The sequence below is a fragment of the Palaemon carinicauda genome, chromosome 18 (assembly GCF_036898095.1).
Source record: "Palaemon carinicauda isolate YSFRI2023 chromosome 18, ASM3689809v2, whole genome shotgun sequence".
Classification (NCBI taxonomy): domain Eukaryota; kingdom Metazoa; phylum Arthropoda; class Malacostraca; order Decapoda; family Palaemonidae; genus Palaemon; species Palaemon carinicauda.
This window is the reverse complement of record NC_090742.1, coordinates 62,233,686-62,255,399: the sequence shown is the minus strand read 5'-3', so window position 1 is coordinate 62,255,399 and position 21,714 is coordinate 62,233,686. Positions and strand designations below refer to the sequence as shown.

Here is a 21,714-nt window from a genome sequence, read left to right as displayed (position 1 = left end):
AAGACAGTGTTCCTACTAGCTTTGTCCTAGGCCAAGCGAGTCAATGAACTTCATGGTCTCTCGTATGACATCGCCCATTCAAGGGGATGGGGGGAGGTAACGTTCAGATTCGTCCTTGAGTTTGTTGCTAAGACTCGGAATCCTGAAGTGCCAGACCCTCGGTTCGACTCTTTCCAGATTTCGAGTCTTCGTTCTGTAACAGATGACCCAGACCATCTCCTACTGTGTCCAGTAAGGAGTCTGAGGCTATATCTCAAAAGAACGGCTGCAGTTCGTCCCCAAGTGCAGGCATTGTTTGTGAGCACTGGGAGAACAAAGAGGAGGGTTACCAAGAATACCATCTCGGCATGGATTCATAGGGTGATCCATCTGTCCCTGAATCCTGACCCTCCTCCGTCACGTCGCCCTAGAGCACATGATGTCGGGCGTAGCTACGTCCCTGGTCTTCAAGAACTTTTCAGTGACGCATGTTCTACAAGCGGGGTTGTGGAAGCGTCAGACGACCTTCACAGCCCACTACCTGCAAGACGTGACCCACAGGAGGCTCGATATATTCTCTATCGGCCCTGTGGTGGCTGCACAACAGCTGGTTTAAAACCTCAGGCTCCTTAATGGACAAGTAGCAGAAGGTTGAGGGCATTGTTACCCGGTCTTAGTCTGCATGAATGAAAAGGTTTGTCTGGCCCTTATTCTTTTCTTCATCCTCCTCTCTTGGGGAAAGCAGCATCCTGGGTTCTCTGCACAGTTGACCTCGAACCACTGCAGGTAAACCATGTTTCCTTGTGTTCCTAGTATTAAGCTAATACTGTCACGTCCCCATACCCTGACGAGGTGGTATTGGGAGAGTCCTAGCCTAAAGTTTCCATCTAAAGGACTACAGGTCAACTTCCTAGGACGAGTCACACTTCATTCCTTCACACACAGCTTACGTAGACCGCAGCCCTTGCGCAGGAAAGTTCTAGCGAGGTGCAGTGACTCCTTATTGTTGAGTGCTGACACACTCAGATACTGAGTCCCTGGGCAAAGCCTAAAGCCAGTACTGGCTGGGACTTGCCACCCTTCCTAAGGGGTGAGTCACCCATATTAAATAGCGTGGTTTGTATTTCAGTTACGAAACAAATGACAAAGTCGTAGGTAATTTGTATTTTTCCTAACTATACAAACCTTAGCTATTTAATCACACTTGCCCGCCACCCCTATCCCCCGTGAAGTCCTACCTCTAAGCAAAGTGAGCTCAAGCACAGGTGTGTGTGTGTGAGGGGGGAGGGGTACCAAGCTACCCTCCCTACCCCCTGCTAAGTAGCGGTGGGGTAGTAAACCCTCGTTAAAATTCTAATAGCTCATTTCAGCTACGCTGAAAGTAATTACCCATATTAAATAGCCAAGGTTTGTATAGTTAGGAAAAATACAAATTACCTACGAATTTGTCATGTATTGTGGTATTTTTTGCATTTTTGTCACACATTGTAAATTATTTTCAAAGTCTGGGATGCCTACTTAAACGTTTTGCACCTTCTAAGGTTTCTGGTATTGAACCCAACCATTGAGGAAGATGCTTAGTGTAACAGAGAAGAGGGAAATACTTGACATGCTTCAGGGGGGAGAAGCTATTTGGACACAGGACACCATCACAACATTGATGAATCTACCGTTCACTACACCAAGAAGGACCTAAAGAATATAAGGATGATGGAAAATTTGATCAACTTCCTGCAGTAAGGAATGAGGATGTTTCTACAGCATAGTAAGTTTTAGCTTGAAATACTGTACTGTTGGAAGGGTTTATAAAAGCTTGAATTGATAGGTAATAAATTTTTAATTTTTGAAATTGAAAAAAATTACTTTAAAGTGTATGAAATTGAATTTAGTGAACAAATTATAACCCCTAACATGAGAAATGAACACTAATTAGTAATTCACAGTTATTATTATTATTATTATTATTATAATTATTATTATTATTATTATTATTATTATTATTATTATTATTATTACCTGCTAAGCTACAACTCTAGTTGGAAAAGCAAGATGCTATAAGCCTAATGGCTCCAACAGGGAAAATAGCCTGGTGAGGAAAGGTGAGGAAAGGAAAAAAAAGGAAATAAATAAGCTACAAGAGAAGTACGGTAATTAACACTTAGAATAAAATATTTAAAGAGCAGTAAGATTAAAATAAATTTTCTTATATAAACTATATTAAAACTTGAAAAAAACAAGAGGAAGAGAAATAGTTGAGTGTACCAGAGTACAGGTATATCCTCAAACAAGAGAACTCTACCCTGAAACAGTGGAAGACCATGGTACAGAGGCTATAGCACTACCCAAGACTAGAGAACAATTGTCTGATTTTGTAGTGTCCTTCACCTAGAAGAGCTGCTTAGCTTAGCTAAAGTCTTTTCTACCCTTGCAAAGAGGCAAGTAGCCACTGACCAATTACAGTGCAGTAGTAAACCCCTTGAGCTAAGAATTTTGTAGTAATCTGTGTTGTCAAGTGTATGAGGACAATGGACAATATGTAACGTATAGGCCAGACTATTCGGTGTATGTGTAAGCAAAGGGAAAATGAGCCGTATCGAGGGAAGGATCCAATGCCAGCCAAAGAACCCATTGACACACTTGCGGTAGTATCTCAACGGGTGGCTGGTACCCTGGCCAACCTACTACCTACAGAAATATTAACAAATTAACTCATACTTTTGAGGAGAGTTATTGATGGCATGAGGGAGATGGGGGTGGGGTTACTGCCTGGAACAAGAATCTTTCTCCATGAACAGTTCTGGTAAAATATCGAGAGTTCTTTCTCTTTAATGATGTTCACTGTTACTGAATCCCCTTAATTTATGCCTTTTAGACATCTGATCTTTTTATTTGCAAGGAACCAACCTATCAAATGATGTCTTCTTTTGCCATTTTCTTTAAAATGACATGAAAATGGGGTAAAAATCTTGTGAATGCAGTGTGTGTGGTGTGTGGTCACAACGTGACTAATTTCATGTTAATCTCTATAATACTTGTCCACATAAAATGCACTTGAGGGAAATTTTTTGCTCATAAACCTATTTTGAGTTTTTGTTCGTATGTCGATTTGCTCAAATTCAACGTTACTTGTAAACCCAAGTACTACTTTAAATTGTTGTTGATCCCATTTTTTTAGATAGTTTTATTTTTCCAGATTGAGAAAAACAAAAAAATCGCAGTTGGCTTTGGCTGGCGCAAGTTCAGTCTATTTTACTGCCGAGAGTTTTATGTATTTTTGCTACAAAGAGAACTTTACATTTAGTTTTGGATGTAGTTTAGTTATGAGAACTTCTATTTTATTTTTTTCTAAGGTACTGTAGTAGTCAATATACCTGACCTGCATTTATGTTAGGTATGTCTTAGAAGTGTATAGCTTTTGGTTATTATACTTAGATGTCTTAATCCAATTGAATTTTACATATAGAGGTATTATGGTTAGTTCATTATTCAAAACACATCATGAGAAGGCAATTAGAAAAGGGAACCATTTCCTTTATTTTGACATTGTGTTGATAAGGTAATTTGAATTTTATTTGAATTTTATCATCATTGATAATCAAATTCATCATAGATTTGAATTTTTTCTTCATTGCTAGCCTAGTTTCTAATAGGAATTTTGTTTTCAGGGGTGCTGGGCTGTAAAATGAAAGTCCTCCAAACCAAATGGTAATGTGAATTTAGGAAGACGAGAAAGTGACCAACTCGTCATCACTTATTCAAATGTTTTTCTATAAGAGGTACACCTTTTTCTAAGGTAGGCTACATCTTCAATTAAATGGGTAAAGTATAAAAATATTAACCTTTTTTGCCAGGTAATATTTTGTTTAATTTTCTCATGGAATATTTGGGTGAAAATCATGCAATATTTCAATAGATATCCATTTGTAGTTCATGAAGGTTGTCATTAGTTTTTTAATATCATGAGCAACAACTTTGCTTAGGGCATACATCAGTACAATATTTGATGATTGTTTCTCAAGAAATATTTAGATATTGACTGAAATATATTGCAAATAGAATCTATCTCTTAGAGGAAAGCTTGCATAAGTGATTGTATTTATGAAATGATTTTAGCGTGGCAAGTTAATTTCTCTCTACAAATCCAGACCAGAGGGGTGCTATACTGTATGTCAGCTCTACTCTAATATTATGAGCAAAGCTTCAGTTAGTTAAGTTCCAATGTATGCATAGGTCCAGAAATTTTTGTATTTCAAAATAAGCCAACCCAACTGAGAACAGGGTATGAAAACATAGCAGGATATGAACTTTTCCTCTCTGAAAATAAAATGAAGAATTTTCAAATGGAAGAAAAAATAGCACCACAGCAAGACTTAAGTGAGAGAACTTGCATTTCTTGGATCTTGTCAATTCCTAAAATCTTGGTACTAATGGAGTAGTAGCGACTCTAAGATGGGTGGAGGTGTTCACTGGTCATACAGGGGTGGAACTTTCTCTTCATGAAGTTCATAGTTGAGAAAACAGACTTGCAGTAGTAAGTGGAGCCGAACATTCACGAAGTATGGTATCAGTCGTGTTAATCTTGAGAGTATGATCCTTGCTAGAATTTTACCAGTAACAGCTAGGAGGGATATGCCTCGATAATTGTCTCATATTGAGCGATCTCCTTTCTGTTTGGGGATTGTAATTATATCAGGGTCCAGATGGACAATATAATTATATCAGGGTCCAGATGGACAATATAAGGTTATGAAGGCACTGATGGAGTAGGTATTCTCCTTAGTTGAAAAGTTCAGAGGGCAAGACAACTGGTCCAGGGTTTTTCTTATTTGTCAGGGCTTTGATGGCTTTTTTAGTTTCAGTAAAGGAGGACTGGTCATCAAGAACCATTACTGGAAGTAGTGCTGGGGTGACATCTATGATGGGTGGGTTCTGTAGGGCTAAGAGGCCACGGAAGTGTTGTGCCCAATGGTCAAGAATTTCTAATTTATCTTGCAGAAGTATTCCTTTAGAAGACCGCACAGGTGTTACATTTAGTTTTATCAGTCCATAAATGGATTTAAGCTCATAGTAGAAACCGTGTTGGTCGTTTCTGTTTGGAAGACTGCAGTTTTCCTGAGCGACCAAGCTACCATTTGTTTCCCTTGTTATGTAGTACTCTCTGAGTTTCAGCTCTAAGGTTTTGAAATGAAGTCTTTAGTGAACAGGGTTTGAGAGACAAGCATTATGTGCTTGGTTTTTTGTTTTGAGATAATATATATCTTCCGCAATCTTGTTAAATCAGTCCTTAAGGTGATGTGTGGAGAATCCCAAGGTTTCCTCTGCCGAGTGATGGATTAGTACATTTAGGTTTAACCATTTACTATCGATATCTCTATTTTACCAGGCTCAATAGGAGGAAGGCAAGATATATTATCTGCAATTGAACTGTGATAGTTTGACCTTGTATCAATGTTTTTTAAAGCATTGCAATTAAGTTTTTTGGTAGAAGGTATTCAAGGGGTCTAGGGTCTTATTTTGAGCCTTAGTTTGGTTCAAATAAGGTTGTGTTCTGTTGATTATTTGGCACCTCTCATTGCTCTAGTATGAAGTACTTCGCTTTGGTCATGTCTGACGAGTGCATAGTCGATAGGATGCCACTATAGGTTTTGGTTATACGCGCTGGTTATATAATGGCTAAAGTCCCCGACGCCTCGGCAGAAAATTCAAAATCTCTTGCGCAGCTTACCGCATATAAGCCAGGTGTACCCCAACGCCCTCGCGGTACCACAAGTAAAACTACTCAACCAATTCAGATTTTCTCTGCCGCTATAGCTGGCTGAACTATTGGAAATTCTCTCTCTTGTTTTCTTACTCTGTTTGGACGTTATTTGGTGATGTATTAACGTTTTTGAGTTTTGGCTTTCGTATGTTTGTTTTATTTGATCTGTGATCACGTATTTATAACTTAAAAGGTAGGGTTGGAAGGTTTTTCAACCTATTTTAAACCTCACGAAAGCCTAGGGGCGAAATGTAAACATTTAGACCGTTGATGACATTACAGCCTCTTCCGTAGGCTAAAAGTCTGTCTTGCCTTTTACAAAGAATATAAGTGATTATGCTTTTAAAGTTTTAAGTTATAAATTAAATTAAAGGAATTATTTTGAGAATTTTATCCTTTTGATATTTTTCTTTAGATAATCTTCGATCTGTTTGCAAAGATTAACTACCGTTCAGTTTATTTTTGTTACGCAGTAATCGGTATCGTTACGATGTTACATATATGGTAGCGATTTTATGAATTGTACTTTCTTCTTACTTCCCAAGTCTTTAATTGTATTTTATAAAAGGAACATTTTATTTTGCTATTAATTGGCCCTTCCAGTATTTTTCCTTAGTCAGAGATTAAAGGAAGTTACAATTTAGTTTATTTTATACGATGCAGTATTCTTTACATTCGTCATAGCGCACGATTCTATGTATCGCTGTTGCTTTGGTGGTTTTCGGAATACTAAATTGTTCGTATTTTATTTGTAGATGTTCCAATGATGCGAGTGATGATTCATCTTTTATTGGAACCCCTTAATTTAAGGGTTTATTCTGATTTATAAATATACTGTATCTATTAAGGTAATATTTGATATTTATTATTTTGTTACATTTATATGGGATTCGGTTCTTTTGCTTTCCCATTCAAACTATTGTCCAGTGATAGAATTATAAGTCTCTCCCTACGGAGTTCATTTCCTTTGAGAGAGTGTATACTTTCGCTTTCAGGTAATTATGAAACTATCTTTGTGCCAAAGAGTAAAGTGAAAATTTTTTAGTGATAAATTGTGCAGTGAATTTTATTCAGTGGAGAGTGCTTCTATTCGGATCTATCGTTATCCTAGCCTTAGACCTCTGTCGAGCTCCCGGACCCAGGGGAGAAGTTAAGTCAATCGACGAAAGGAATCGAGAGGGTAACCAGGCGTTACAGTCTTTTAGACCCGAACTGAAGTCCTCTCGAGCATTTTCTGTCGATCACCAGAACGCTCACCCTCGCTATAGATAAAGCGAGGTATTAGTGTTTTCAAAGGCGCTAAGCTGAAAACAAAATTAGATTCGTTCTGCGTATGTTACGTTTCATGCGGCGCAGACGCAGTGCCGCCACCCCACCTGATGGGTGTCGTCTCTCGACAGTGGCTAGCGCTATGGATCGACGAAGATAATGCTGAATACGTTTCGCCTAAGGTTGATCCTTGATCTTTGTAGTTAGGCATGAAACAGCATCTATCTTCGTTTATGCAGTCTTTTCAGACTGACGTTAACAGTGCGGTTGGGTGTCTCGATTCCGGTCTTTGACACGGAGACACAGGCATCGTGTCTTTAACGGTGAAGACTCGTTGTCGCACAGGCGGCCTACCAACCACAATTCTCGGGAGGAGAAAATTTTCTCCTAAAGAGTCTAAGGACTACCTTAGATCAAAGAAATGGTTTTCCGATTAGTGTCAGAAGGCATAGTTCTCCTATGCTTAGTAACGCTTCCTCGCAGAGATATGCTCGTGTTACGAGAAGCGTTAGAGCGGGTGCTTGTAGCAGTCTGGTCTCTCTCTTACGGCAGATGTCATGCAGACACAGACGCAAGTTCTGGTCTCGCCCTCACGCAGTCCCAGACGCAGATACCAGTCTGGTCGTATGTTGGACGCTAACAGTCAAAGTTGATCCTTTCAACAAGTGGTCCCATTTTCGCGGTCTGCGGGACGCGTGACTATCACTCATGCGGACGTATCCTACACGTGGACAACTCCCAGCAATCGGTTCCATCTTTCCGTCAATGACTGGACGCGGTGCTGTCGCCTCCACGCAGCACGCTGTAGATTTACAACAAGAGGGGCACACCTTACGGAAATGCAACCACATGCGACATTATGGTCGCATGCTAGACGCATACCGTCAAGTCTCTTTCTCACAGCAGTTTAACCAGACTATTGTCTCTCCTACGCGTTTCTCTGGCCTCGCAGCTAACGCTCCCTCTTGTCAAGCTTTGGCTTTAAGTTTGTTGAACACTCGCTGATTACACACGAATCAGGTCTTAACCTCACAGCATGAGGTTCACGTGGTTGACGCTTCTTTTCAACAAGCCTAGCTTTAATATCGGTTTCTTACGACTGATATGGGCGAGGTTTGGGAGGCGGTTCTACATCCCGATTCTCTCTCACGACATGTTGAGTGTAGGCAGCATGCTGGAACCGTTCTGGACTCATGCTGGGACCATGCTTGGTGCATGCTGGAAGCATGTCTTTAGTCCTTTTCCCCGTGTCAGGATCACGAACGTTTTATGTTAAACCATCAAGCTTTAGGTCTAGCTGCCTCCAGTATTTCGGAAAACCCCTAAGATCTAGAGGGTGGTTCGAAGGAGACAGCCGAGGCTTTCGCTTGTACAAAGGACATTTGCCTCGAGGTTTTCCAACCCAATTAGAGTGCTGTATGGAGTGGTGTAGAGCTAGAGCCGGCTCTTCATTAGGTAACTCTTAACAAAAGTGGCCTATTTTTTCTTAGACCTTAGAAGAAAACACATTTTCTTCCCTCTTCTACCATCAAAGGGTACAGGAGTATGCGGGCATCTGTCTTCAGATGCAGAAGACTGGATCTATCAAATAGAGACTTTATAGATAATCTCGGATCATTTGAGAGGACTTTGAGGCATCAGCAAGATGCTTCAGCCTGAAATTTAGGGTTCGTTTCTGGAGCTTCGCGGTAGTGACAGATCCGACCCTTTACACTTGGTTTTAAGGCCTAACTTTGGAGACTTTCTGAGTAAGTCTACCATAGTTGAGAGTCGGTGAAGTTCACTCTTTTAGCAAGAACACAGAATTCACATTGGTTCAGCCATAGGTACCTTGCAACCTGGATTCTTGGTCATTAACAAACATCTTTCTCATCCATAGCCTAAATCTTTTGGGATCACTATTCTCTCGAATTTGGTTTGGGATGCGCTGAGAAGAGTTTTTTGCCCGATAAAAACGATGAAGTTTTATTGGGACAAGAACAAAGAAGTTTAAAGTCTATTCATAACTCTTAGGTGCATGGTCAAGAAGCCTGCGCTATCCATGTCTAAACATTGTCATCTCGTATAGACTTTGATTACAAAGGTTCTTCCACACGGTTGGGTGACAGATCATAAGATGTTGAAAGAGTAAAGACTCACGAAGTTAGAGCTGTAGAAACTTCTGTAATTTTTAAACTAAACTGTTCTGCAAAGCATCGCGTATACAGTCTTGTGAAGGGGTAATCCTGTATTCGCCTTGCATTACTTTTACCGTGTCCAGTCTCTATGGAGACGTCTACGTTTTGGGATCACTTGCAACAACGAGTGCAGTAGTAGGTGAAACATTCTCCCCTACATTTCCCTAAATTCCTAGTACCCCTGTTCTTCTCTTGGAACTGTTATATATATTTTTATGATTGTACGTGAAGATTGGTCGGCAATCTTCCGCAATCTTTGACCTAGTCAGGTGGTCATTTTGTTCCTAGAGAGCGCCCGGAACAAGGGTATTAGTTGAGGTCCTGTCATGTTATAGGTGGTTGTACCGTTTGACAGCTCCTAGAGATCATCAGCCCTGAGTGGATCACTGGATCTCCTAAGGATAGCAGACAAAATGAGGCAGAGCATTGCTGTCAGCTTCCTTATTAGGTTAGAACCACTTAAGTTGTTTATGTAACTCTTAAGTGAATTTCCAATTATGCAGCTGTCTCTGACCCGCGACCAATGGGTGTCAATCAGCCATTATATAACCAGCGGGTAAGTTTTATATTTAAAAATATTTTTATAATAAAATAAATTTTTGAATATACTTACCCGCTGGTTATATAAGTTTTAGACCCACCCTCCTCCCCTCTAGAGACCATGGGGCATGGAAAATCTGAATTGGTTGAGTATAGTTCTACCTGTGGTACCGTGAGGGCGCTGGGGTACACCTGGCTAATATGCGCTAAGCCGCGCAAGAGATTTTGAATTTTCTGCCGAGGCGTCGGGGACTTTAGCCATTATATATCCAGCGGGTAAGTATATTAAAAAATTTATTTTATGAAAAAATCATTTTTCCAATACCATGATGGCCCAGAACTCTTCCATAAGAATTACCCACTCTAGCATTAAGATCACATACAATAGATTTATTCTTTCGAGGTGTTCTGCGAATAGTGGAATCTATAGTTACGTAGGAGTCCTTAACAGCATCATCAGTCATGTGTTGGAGCATAAGGAGGGTTGAATGAAGGCTTTGGAGAGTGGGATATGCCAGGACATTAGCCCCTCTGATATGCCAGGACATTAGCCTCTCTGATATGCCTAGTGGCAATTTGGGTTTTTTGCAGCAGTGTTACGAACTGTATTTTGCTTTCATTTACAGGATAACCCTTCCAAAAGAAGGTGGAACCCTCCCCAACTTCATTTAAATCATTTTCTCCTGAGAGGCAAGTCTCGCTAAGAGCAGCAATGTCAATTTAGTATCTGCTAAGCTCAGGAGCAAGTAGAGCAGTCCTACGGTGGGGTCTATTACAGTGAGCCCTCACTACTTCGCGGTTCGACCATCGCGGATTCACGACTTCGTGGACTTTTTTCATTAAATACGGCATCCGATTTCATCAGCAAACCACTATTTTTGGGGGAAACATAATTTTATTCTAGAAAATTGCTACTCTTTAAATAGTTAATTGCACATTAAGAAAGCGTGTACTTTTGTTTTTAAATTTCGGGTGTGTTTTAAAAATCGAGTATTGTTGTCTTCTTTTTGTTTTACTTTTGGCTGTGATCAGATCAGCTGACGTCTAGCTGCCGGTCTCAAGAATAGGCGCGTACGAAGTATTGTTTATACCATTTCTTAACTTATTCAAACCATCTATACAGTTGATATTACATAAGCACCAATGTGTTATAACCTACCTACCCCCCTCCTCTCTCTCTCTCTCTCTCTCTCTCTCTCTCTCTCTCTCTCTCTCTCTCTCTCTCTCTCTCTCTCTCTCTCTCTCTCTCTCTCTCAGTTCACATATGGCAACTTGAGTTTAAGAATGAAATTAACATGAATATTGTTAGTTGTGGCGATCAATTCCTCGCTTCAGGAGGTACAGGAAACAAAAACACGGCATTCGATTACAACAGCTGATTCTCTCTCTCTCTCTCTCTCTCTCTCTCTCTCTCTCTCTCTCTCTCTCTCTCTCTCTTTATACAATAATTACAAATAGATGAAGAAACCAAAATCGGTTTTCTTAAAGTGTCAGTTAAATACAAAACGAAAAAATTATACCGTGTACTGTATACATCCATTTCAATCATAGCTTAAAATACGGTATCAGATTTTGTCAGCAAACTACTATTTTTTAGGAAACTCCATTCTATTCCAGAAAACTTTTACTCCTTAAATAGTCAATTGCGCTATAATAAAACATGTACTATGTTTTTAAATTTCGGGTGTGTTTTAAAAATTGAGTATTTTTTACTTTTTGTTTTACTTTTGGCTGTGATCACATCACTGATGTCTAGCTTCCGCTCTCAAGTATATGCGCAGTACGAATACATTAACAAAGAATTGTTCACTGTACACCATTTCTTAATTTATTCAAACCATCTATACAGTTAATATTACATAAGCACCAATGTAAATATCACCCACGAATGGCATTTAATACCGAATTCTATCTTGGGAATATATATCCACTTGGAATTCATTTTATGGTAACAGCTTCTGGCCGGGTGGTGATTCGAACCACCACCTGTACGGCTAGAAACCATGCTGGCAGGGACCCTACCGACTCAGCTATCAAGAGAGACCAATGTGTTATAATCTATCATATTTATTATTTAGTACATTTAAAACCATATTCTCTCTCTCTCTCTCTCTCTCTCTCTCTCTCTCTCTCTCTCTCTCTCTCTCTCTGCTGTCTTTTTCAGGACGGAAGGCCATAAAAAAAGTTTACAGAATCTACTACCAAGTAAAGTAAACGAATTAAAGCTTGCTCAACCAACCATCGAACGTAATAGCGGTAACTTAATTTTTCGATGACTTTAAAAATGGCCTAGTACTTTCTTCTTTTACCTTTTGTGCATATGGTGAGGTGGGTACAAGTTGACTTATAACTGAAGTTAGGAAAAGTATTTTGGATATGGAAAGAAGAGTTACCTTTCGTAACAGTTTAAAATTATCGTAAATTATCATTCTGTTATTAGCGGCAGTTTGCTATTGTGGATCAAACGCATAAGGAAAAAAAAGGTTTCCAGCTTTGCTACGAATTTAGGAATTTATATGGATACGATAAGTAAAATATTTGTAATAACATAATGTTTACTAAATGTTTGTTATATCATTAGTTATCACTTTGAGCATGTGTGTTTAATGCGTTCGTTTGTTTATTATGATCGAAGATGGAGCGTAAACAAATGGAAGGTTTCCGTTTCAGGCGGCGTCATAAAGAAAAAATTATATAAATAGCATTCATTTCATTTATTTGGAAGTTCTAAGAAAAATTAAGTAGAACATTGGTAATAACAAAGTCAACATATAATCAATACTTGGTAAGATTGCTGTCGATGCAAAAACTAACCTATACACAGATGTGTAAGTGCGTCTGTTTCTTCGTTATGATCAGAGATAAATGTAAACAAAACATTGGTTGTCATTTTTTATCATGCTTTTTGGCGTGTTTAGGAAACGCATGATATAAAATCGCCTTTAATATTTGTGCCTGTTTTAGTTTAGGGTACTGTAGTACATGCATTAAGTGTTCTGTACATTAAAGGGTAGTTTGTTAACAGTACTACGTAAAGGGAAGGTTTTAAAAGTCTGAATATACATGTTAAATAAATACATAAATATGGTGTCCCTACTTAACTGATTTTCAGCTATCGCGGCCGGGTTTGGAATCTATCTACCGCGAAAAACGATGGTTCACTACTTTTATCATTATCTAGTAAGGTGCAAACATTCCGTGCTGCTATGGTTAAAGGAATTTATCTTGTTTCGACCGTATTAAGAGATGCCTTGACATGCCGAGTAAGGTGAACTGGCCAGGTGTTGATGGAACAACCAGGGTTTAGGTCTCCTTTTATCGACCCTTCCCCCATCAGGGGTGAGCAGTGAGGCATCAGTCTCTGGTTGCACAGACAGTGACCTAACTTTAAAGAAAGTATTCGTTCTTGCCCTCTGCTCATCAAAGTGAGCGAGTGAGCTTCATGGTATCATGGTATATTGTATCGTGTTGTTCACCAAGTGATGGATTGCTGTAATTCTAGTTTGTACCAGAATTTAAAAGCTAAGATCCAAAATCTGTTTATTAATGAGAATATGTTACTCTTCCATTTCATCATTCAAGGAGGTAACTGATGATGATAGTTTGCTACTATCTCCTGTGAGGGCAGTCCACCTTTACTTTAAGAGGATGACGCCATGCCATCCAGGTAATATTGATCTGTTTGTGAGTACCGTACGAAAGAAGAAAGTAACCAAGAATGCACTTTCACATTGAACCACTCGGTAACATTGGTACTTGGAGCGGGTGTCTGAAAGAGACAGATTACCTTTACTGCTCGTTACCTGAAGGATTGTTCACACAGGTCCTTAAATACCTCTTCTTTTGGCCCTGTTGTGACTGCCCAACAGTTGGTGTAAAGGCTTATGCCCTTGCAGGACAGCTAGCATTGTCACAACACTTGTTACATCGGTTTTAGTGCTGGTAATAGTTTAGATGAATGTTGTTTTCCCTCTTCCAGTTCTTCCTCCTTTGGGAGTATCCTCAGTGATGGGACACATGCAGGTAAGCACAGATCCTTCAGTTTCATAATATACATTGATTGTTCTTAAAGACTTATATGCCTTCTCGTCGAGCCATGGCTGTTACTTGCCTTGAAGCCATGTGAAGTTTGAATGTCATGCCCCTCACCTCGCTTCAGATCTGAGTATAACCATTTCAAGTGAAAGGTTATGCAGACATCCTATTTGTTGTTAGTGTTGTCTTCCCTCTTAAGAAAGACTCCTAAGAAAGACTCTCCCAAAATATAACGAAGGGTTGTATCTGCATAGGAACAAACTACAAATTTTTAAATAATTTGTAGTTTTCCTACCTATACAAAACTTAGTCGTTTACTTGTATTATCCACCTCAGTCACCCCACGAGTCCCAACCAGAGAGAGTGAGCACATATCCCCTAGCATCAATACACCAAAAGGGCATGGTGGGCTTATGAGGCAGCCATTGAAGACTGCCAGACCCCCAATTCTTCAATCTGGTTGTAACAAAGCTGCGCTGGAGCCTCCTATAAATGACTTGTTTGTATAGCTAGGAAAAATACAAATTCTTTTAAAATTTGTATAATTTGAATTTTTCTAGCTACAATGTTCATGTTCACTAGTATTGTACTGTAATTCTTAATACATAACCTACATTTACATTTTAGATACTAAGTACTGTACTATGGTTCACAGTGCTTGTTATTTTATGCATGTAGTTTTAGGTTTGTACTTTTGCATAGATATCTTGATGATTCGAGTGATTGCTTTAGTGTTTAGGTAAAGTTTTGAGGGTGATTGACGTAGCAGAAGATTTAAGTGACGATTTCTCGTCATTACTTATATGGCAAATTCCATCAGTTGGTTTTTTAGTTTTTATCTTTAATAATGTATATAAAAATGTTTCAACTTCAAATTTAAAATGCTTATTGATGTATTTTAAAATGATTTAGGTGCAGTACTTTGATTTAACTTTATTTACTGCATTTCACTGAGGTTGAATATTAAAATACAGTGCTATCAAGGGTACATTTTTTTATTTTATGTCATAGAGTATGTAAGATATTTTTATTTTGTTTTAAAGAAAGGTCTGGATGAAAGATTGGCATAGGGGTGAATATAATGTAGTACTGTATCATAGTTGTAATCATTGCTGATCCTTAGTTTTTTTTATTCAAAATAAGTTATATACGTTTATTTTTTTTTAGATTTAAAAGAATTGGACAAGTTTCATTTGTTATACTGGTAAGTTGTTTGAAGTTTTTTTTTTTTTTTTTTATCTTGCAAATACACTTGAACACTAAATTGTTTAGATGTTTTTTAAGTAGTTTTTAAAAGGACTTCTGATTTATTTTTGTGGAAAAAGAGGTATCAGAACGTACAGTTTTTGGTATGTTATTCCTAGATGTCCTGACCCAATTGAAATTTGCTTGTAGATATATTATAGGGAGTTCATATCCCCCAAATTAAAGTATGTGCGTTTAGGAAGACAAGAAAGGATCTCTTCACCATTTGATCAAAACTTGTTTGTTAGTACACTTTCTTCTAAGGTAGGCCACACCTTGATGTAAATTTTAACTTCTGTTAGGCTGCCGTAGTTTCCATTTATTCGTGGTTTATGTGGTGATCTTCAGATTAACTTCTCGGTTTAATATTTATATAAATTACCACTAATAGCTTAAGAAAACTATCAACCGTTTTTAATCTCGTAAGCATCAACTTTGCATAGGGCTTACTTTTAGTATAGCATTTGATGATTAAATCTTGAAGGAAGTTAGATAATATTGATTGAAATATATTGCAAATAGTTTTATGAAAAATGGAATATGTACATTATTGAATTTATAGAATTATTTAAGCATAAGAAATTGTCTTAACAATTCATGAATAGGTGGGTACTATACTCTATGGTATATTAATTTGTTAGTATGAAACATGAATTGTATTACTGTACTGCGTGTATTAAGGTAGAATGTCAGGAATAAGTTTGAACATTCTTTATGAAGATTTTCATAGCTATAAATATTGTAGAGTATAATAATTTTGTTTTACTTTTAAATTCCATCTAAAATAAAAGTTCCATTGGCTTGGTCACATTTTGATATATTTCAAGTGGTGGGCGAGTTATTTATGGACTAGATTTAGATTTAATTGGATTTTTTGATTTGGGCTACATAGTTGGTTGCTGGGGCTTCTCAGACAATTTAGTAGCTAGGTGCCAGGGGTTAGACTGGAACTCAAAATTTGCACAATGAAGGAAGTCAGAATATAGTAGCCAAGAGCAGAAGAAATGCTGCAGAGATCCTATAGTGCATGTTTTGAAGATACTTTGCTACAGGGGAACTAAACTGTTTAGGTATGTGGATGCAATTTGTATGTGATGATTACATGTTTAAGTTCAAAGATAGTTTTTAAAACATTTAAGTGTGGATTTGTTCCTACGCAAAACAAACCTTCGTCCTTTAGTAGGGTAAGTTTCTGGAGAGAGCTAGTAACAGCCAGTTAGGAGTTAGGAGGTGCCACTCAGTTTTGGAAAACTGTTGGTCCAGGTTTGACAGAACCCGTCTCCACTCTGATTCTGGCTGTCGTATGGAACAGAAGTGGTCCCTATGTGCTCCAACTGGTCTGAAGTTTTTTCTTAGGGGTTTTCTCATTTCAGTACGAGTGTGAAGAAACTTGGTAAGATGCGGACATGTCCAGGACTGCTGGATCAACACTGTGGAACCTTTGAGTAAGATTGTGCAGAGGCCACTGCTGCCCTTCAGATACTCTTTGTAATGTGTGCAAGGACTGAGAGCCCTCCCAGTTGGTGAGATTCTATGGTATGAAGAGGAAATCCAAGTGTGATGGTCTTCCTTCGGGTTTGTCTTCAAGATCGGGAAAGACAGAGAGAGCCTGACTTCCAACAACTGAAATTTTCCTCACTGGCACTTCTTTAGTTAACTCTTTGGAAGCAAACTGAAGAAGAGCAGCGACCTTAGTATTGAATGGGAATGATAGACACAGTCCAAGGTAAAGTGCTCCCATCACAGGGCAGCTTACAGAGGTGAAGAAAGCCTCCACACCATTCTTGACACTGGAATCCCTCATGACAAAGAACTGGCACTCTTCCCTTGAACGTCTGGTTCCGCACGGGATGTTACACCTTCGGTTTGTACGCTGGGCTCTAAACTCCACTTGGAAGTGGAGATCTGACCTACTAGAGGTATTAGTTAATGGGACACAGGCAGTCTGAAAGGACCAATCCTGGTGGTTGCACAAGAGGAACTGGATGGAGGCATCCCTATTGCAGGTTCTTAACCCTGAGCTTGTTTTTTCCTAGTTGTGTCTGGAGAAGGGTGGGGAGCCAAATTCTTGTTCTCTCCATATCACGTCTGTGGACAGAGGAGGTAGACAAGAAGTTGCGTATATTGTATTAAACCTAGCTCTGATCCACTTCCAGGACATATAAGAGGTCACTCAGTAGTGTTGATGAGCAACAACACTATAGTTGCAGCTTATGTTACAAGCTAAGGGGGATCAGTTTCTCACCCCCTTTGCCATTTGGCAGTGAGCAAACACTCATAGTCTGAGGACAACAGTGTAACCCTGTCAGCATGGTTTATTTCAGGGAAACTGAATGTTGTCACAGACTGAGTTTTCGCATTGAAGTTGCAGGCTCTGAATGATCTTTGAATACTCTAGTGGTGCGGTAATAAAAATTTTAACCACTCTCTTGGATGACAAACTCGCAGTACCTTGTCCATTAGAGCCGGACCAAGTAGCAGTAATGAGGGTGCATTTCTACACCTGTGGGATGGCCTTGACATTCATTCCTTCCCACCATTTTGTCTTTCCAGGAATGATCAGTAGAGCCATCGTCATGCCCAAATCTCCAAATTGCCCTTGGTAGTACTGAAATCACTGCACACACTGGTATCCAGGCCTTCTAAATCTAATGACGAAAGTGCCCAGAGTGCTCCCAGGTTGGTACAACCTCCTATGTTAGCTGCACATGAAGAAATACCATAGTGCAGTGGACTGGCTCTCTTCGTGGTTGGAGGGTATCTGGCTTCTCTGAGAGAAAGGCTTTACATGACCATCTGCGAAACACTTCCACGGATACCTCAAAGTTTAAAACGGCGGTCCACCAAGCAAAGTGAGAGGTCTTCATTGATTGATGATGTCATGGGAAGATAAAAAATTTTGTCCTTCAGAAAAGATAGCCTCAGCTTGGATGTGACAAGGATCATTTAATTGCTCCGAAAGGCTCCTTACGAACACCTTGATGGGAGCTACAGACAGGCCTCTCACTCTTATAGTGTTTGTTAGCTAGACTTGAACCAAAAGCGTGGGAGAACGCCATGATAGGTCATACTTAGTTTTTATGTCGTGGTGATGGATACAGATTTCCTTCTCGCATGGCAAAAATACTAAACGCATTGATCAGGGACTCAAGGTTTGATTCCTTTTCAGTATTATAGCTGAAGGAGACTACCCATAACCCTGTTGACCTGCTGCTACTGTGACCTGTAAGAGCAGTAATACTTAACATAAAATGAACAAGATTATGTCTGCCGCACTTACAGAAACCCTGTTAGCACAGGGAAGAGAGGAAGAAAATCTTCAGTAACCCTTTCTTGGTTTTGAGAGGTCATCAGTAGAGCCTACAGTGAGCAAGGAGCTTAGAGAAATCTACCTTTGACCCTCAAAGAGTTCATGAGGTCAGGGGATTGGTGCTATTAGCCTTCAGAAAGACCCAGTGTTAAACTGGTGTCTAGAGGAGGCAGACCATCTTCGGGATTGCGGACATTTTCGGAATTGCGCCCACAAGTCCTTGGACATATTCTTCCGTGAGACCTGTTGAAGGTGTGCAACAAGTGGTGTAGCAAGCCCATTCTTTTTGGGTCATAGAAGCATTGTGTCTTAAAATATTGTTTACAAGATGGTTTTAAGGTTTTAGTAAAAGTGGGTTTTTCCTTCATTCCCTTTTGGGATCATCTGGTAAAATGTCATGGAACTGGAATGGTCACTACCTGTTACTAGTGTGCTCACCTGCATCCAGTCATTTTACTAATAGTAAAATTGCCAGTCATTTTACTAGTAGTAAAATTGCAGGATCACTATGCTCCTTTCGAGGGAGAGTGTGACAGTTAAGGTAAACCCAATACTTATTTTAGCCTTAACAGGATGCGTCCTTGTATGACAAAACAACTGGGGCGTTATGCAATAAATCATTCGGTCATGGTTTATGGGATGCAAGGATTCTTTTTCTTTGATCTTTCCAGACTGAGCTTTGGGATCTTGGGTTGTTAACCAACCAGTTAGATAAATTGTTTATTTATTTAGGAAATATAATTATTAAATTATTTGTATTTTTCCTGGCCATACAAAACCATGTCACTTAGGTTCCACTTGCCACAGGACCCGGACAGAATTAAAATGGAGGCTCGGGTGCTGGCAAGACCATTCGGTAACGTATCTGATTGGTGAATGTCAGATTGGGGTTAGCACTCAAACTCTTTGTTCCTTTGATCGCTTGAAACTTACCATCCTTGTGAGCTTAGAATGGGGGACTTTGGGTAGCCTATAGGTCTATCTGCTGAGTCATCAGCATTCATTGCCTGGCCTTCCTTGGTCCAAGATTGGTGGAGAGTGGGGTTGGGTGCTGATCATATTTGTATATGGTCTGTCACTGTCTCTTTCCTCTGCCATTCATGAACAGCATTTAAACCAGTGAATATGGGGTGGCAGTTGCTAGAACCTCTACAGTAATTTGTTTGCAGTTTACAGCTTTTCCCCACAATATTACTGTTTAAAGACTTAACCTGTCTAGCTAAGAAAAATAAAATTTCTGCTTCATAGTGCAAGTATGTAAGGTGTACTTGGGTAAGGTTTGGAGTAATTATCAAATTGATAAGCATGCTCATATTTTGTGAATACATTAAATACAAAGCATAATTGTACATTAACATAACTAATTATTTATTGTAAAGGAAGGTTGAAAATATCAAATATTTCTAAATAAGTCTTCAACATCACAATGAGAGAATTAATGCAAACTTTGACATTGGTTAGATGATGTTTGTTTGACATTGGTTAGTTGATGTTTGTTTATATGTACATTTTTATAATACATTAAAAATATATATATAAGAATATGAAATTATCAAATTAGTTTCTTTCAACAGAAGAAAAAAGGATGAGAAAACTATTAATTTATCATTATTTTATTAGATTTATATAAATTTACTCATAATTAATTGAATATTAACCTTTTCAGAGTAAGTGAAACATATTGAAATACTTGGATCTCTTAGAATCTTCATATTTAAAAAGGCTTGGATAGTAGAAGCTGAAGTAAACAACACTTATGGTTGTAAAATTTCATCGGCATACAGCTGAAATGGCAAGCAAAAAAATACATGGTTGTGAAATTTCATCAGCAAAGAGCAGAAATGAGAAGTTGCAGAAGATTTTACCATGGAGAATGATATTCAAGAAACTCCTTCATCAAATGCCAGATAAATATGATAAAAGTATCTTTTTCTCAGCAGTGGCTAACTTCAGCATAGTAAGGATGTTCATTAGAAATATGTCCTCATACCTATGTGGGTGCTCACAGCCATTTGCATGGAAAAGAATTTGATCATGTTCACCAAGTGAATGACTATATTCCATATAATTCCAAGAAAAACTTATTCCTTGAACAGAGCACTATGAAGAAGTAAGAATGTGACATTCAATAGTCAACTATATCTTATAACACTAGAATCGTGGCAAGTTAGCAAGATCCAGATTCTTTAGGCATCAATCAGAAGGCCTCACAAATAAGCAAATTTATGTTATATTCTGCATATGGAGTAAACCAAAATAATTTTATAACAGCACATCCATGGTTGAACTATAAACAATAGCACGAGATTTTCAAGGTCTTAGATGTGCTACAGCAAATCCTATATTTTCAAGGAGAGATTGAAAATATATAAAATGAGAAAAACCTTCGCCAAATTGCAGATAAAACCAAGGAGTCTAAAGATGCAAGGAAACTTAAGAACTAAAAAGCAAGTAAAGGAGGAGTAAATTTATGCTAGGTTATAGGATATGTACAATATACAGCAAATGACTCCAAGAATATATTGTCCTCTTGTAGCAGCACATGTACATTTTACATGGAAAGTGAATGTATTTTATATTATCCCCAGCATGTTTAAGAACGTATTGCAGGTGGCTCCAAGTATATCAGAATCATAGCAAGACATCAAGTATATCAGAATCATAGCAAGACATCATCTATGTGAAGAAATGGGATAGAAATAAATGTCAAGATGAATCACAGTCGGTAAAGAATAAACTTTAACACATTATAAGTAATTCAGAGCAAGACTTCTTGCATGGTAAGGTGAAGAGAATATTTTATAAGGTAGGATTCATTTCGGCATGCAGCAGGGTATTACAAGAATATAATCACTTGTAAACAGGACATTAACATGACGAGAAGTTTAGGAAAGTTGGAGATAACAAGAATCGCTGCAAAATAATCTTTTAGAATATATTCCTTCTTGTAGGAGCAAATTACAAGACTGGTTTTATCTCTCCATGCTGCAGTTTGGCAACAAGATATGATTCATTCATCATACAGAAGATATCAATGATATGTCAATGACTCAAAAGAATATAAACTTTCTTTTATAGCAACACTTGTATAAGACTTCTTTCTTTATGGGAAGATGTAGTGATATTCCGTGATAAAATCTTTCAGCATAAAACTGATGACTCCAAGAAGAGACATTTTAGCAAGATTCATTTCATGGCGAGGGAATAGGTACAACTGAGTCCGGCATACAGCAGATAACTTTGTTACAGACTATTCATTTAATGTATAATGATTCTTCTCATAGCAGCAAAATATTTGTATCGACAGATGCTCTCCAAGTATTTCAAGCTATAGGCTGTCTTCCTTCAAAATATACTGTATGTTGAAGGAAGCCTATCTTGATATACTTGCTCTACATCTG

At 38.5% G+C, this 21,714-nt stretch overlaps 1 long non-coding RNA gene across 2 annotated transcripts in view; it reads left to right on the top strand.

Annotated features, from left to right (window-relative positions):
- LOC137657090 (uncharacterized) overlaps positions 1 to 20,959 on the top strand; it is a 36,797-nt gene extending 15,838 nt beyond the window's left edge. For both annotated transcript variants that reach the window (XR_011047102.1, XR_011047101.1), the window contains 4 exons: positions 1,521 to 1,744; positions 3,645 to 3,772; positions 14,926 to 14,962; positions 19,980 to 20,959. This is a non-coding gene — a long non-coding RNA (uncharacterized lncRNA). The remainder of the gene's footprint in view (positions 1 to 1,520; positions 1,745 to 3,644; positions 3,773 to 14,925; positions 14,963 to 19,979) is intronic.
- The last annotated feature ends 755 nt before the right edge of the window (positions 20,960 to 21,714 follow it).